Raw genomic sequence first — 1,821 nt, forward strand, 5'->3', positions numbered from 1 at the left:
GTTTTACGGACGATTGGGATTAAGACAGAGATACATTAATAGTAAGGCCTACTGCTACGCATAATTCGTTTTCAATTGTGTATTTTCTACATTTTCGTAATGGTTACAATTCGTTCTGTATCGAAAGAAAACTGCAATCATTAGGAAACAAATTGGCCACATCTATAGATGCTGCCATCTAGTGAGGTACCTTATTACTGCAAAGATTTCGGCGTCTCTCTCGTTCATATAATGCAGTATTGGAAGCAGAGAATTGCAATAAATCTTACTACCATATAATTTATGTCAATAGAATATGTAAATATTTACTCAAAAGTAAGTATAGACATTACTATAGTAATTTATTATTTATTAATACAGAGCTCCGTTCCTGAAATGAGGAAAATTAACAGAAGACTGTCGAAGCCCGGATAGCTCAGTCGGTAGAGCATTAGGCTTTTAACCTAAGGGTCCAGGGTTCGAGTCCCTGTTCGGGCGTTAATTTTTTTTTTTGTTCATCTATGTTACTCTTTCATGTACGTAAAAATTTATTCAGTTAGTTTACTTTAAAATTACATTCGACAATAGTACGATATAAGATTTTTGTTTATGTTTATGTGTATGGCATAGCTTCTCATAAAGATAATTGGGGATATTGGTATATGCTTAAAAAAACTAATTTGGTCCAAGTTTAACAATATTTTAATTTCAATATTATTCTAATCTACACCCTACAGTCGATCGCAAAGGCATTGTGGCACAGAATCTGTATATCCCATGAGTATAAACCTACATCATAACTAGTCAACTCTTTCTTGTATTGCACAGGTCGCGTATCTGACTTTGTATCACATTTCATAAAATTCCAAACTTCACATCTCATTACATTTTTGTATTATTATTGCTATTTTTTTATTATAATTGCAAAACCGTAGTCATATTACACCTGAAAATCGAGCGTATTTGTTTCATCGGTCCTGTGGCGCAACGGATAACGCGTCTGACTACGGATCAGAAGATTCCAGGTTCGAATCCTGGCAGGGTCGGCAAAGTTTTTTTACCACTCTAATTGCTTGTTAATAATTTTAATTTATATTGAAGTGTCCGTATTTATCATATTTTCTCATTATTTATATATATTGTTGTTTAGTCAACTGTCCGAAGAAGGTATGAACCTCACAAATGATATCAAGAAGGCACCACTTATGAGACAACTAGGCCAAGAGATAATGGAGTAGGGTGGCCAGTTCCTTTCCCCCTCCATTGCATACATCGCCGACTAGGTACATATTACTAGTCAGACTTCAGAATTTCTCCGACAACAATATATATATATATATATATATATATATATATATATATATAATTAAGACAATCCATTAGTTCGTAAACTCAATGTCACAACTTGGATAAGGTCGAAAACATATTGCACATTTTAAGCACGCTTATTTATTACAAAAATTGTAGTTACTGCTAGAGAACTTGAGCACTGTAAGCTCTGTACTTGTTTCGTGGACTGTTTCATCAGGCCTACCATATACCCTAAATTCATCAATTAAAATCTGGGTATGATTTATTGCAGGGCTGGGTACCAAGAGTGATTTCTACTCTCTCACAGGGAGCCATATGACTACTCTTCAACCCCTTTCTTCCCCACCAAACACCGCACAGCATTGATGCCATGATGGATGAATATTAAGCGTCCCCATTTAGAGTTTGGATTCGCTCTCGGTGCCCAACCCTGATTTATTGGAAGGAATGAGTGGAGGGATTTACTCCCCAAAAGAAAGCAGCTCCACCTCTGGTCATGCACTATAACCAGCCACGGATGATATCGTTACA

At 35.8% G+C, this 1,821-nt stretch overlaps 2 non-coding genes across 2 annotated transcripts; both read left to right on the forward strand.

Annotated features, from left to right (window-relative positions):
* The first annotated feature begins 404 nt into the window (after positions 1-404).
* TRNAK-UUU (transfer RNA lysine (anticodon UUU)) lies at positions 405-477 on the forward strand. Its single transcript has one exon. It is a non-coding gene; the product is annotated as a tRNA-Lys (tRNA).
* Positions 478-952: 475 nt separating this feature from the next.
* On the forward strand, positions 953-1,025 carry TRNAR-ACG (transfer RNA arginine (anticodon ACG)). The gene has a single exon. It is a non-coding gene; the product is annotated as a tRNA-Arg (tRNA).
* Positions 1,026-1,821: the final 796 nt, after the last annotated feature.

Source organism: Periplaneta americana, chromosome 2, assembly GCF_040183065.1.
Source record: "Periplaneta americana isolate PAMFEO1 chromosome 2, P.americana_PAMFEO1_priV1, whole genome shotgun sequence".
Taxonomy (NCBI): domain Eukaryota; kingdom Metazoa; phylum Arthropoda; class Insecta; order Blattodea; family Blattidae; genus Periplaneta; species Periplaneta americana.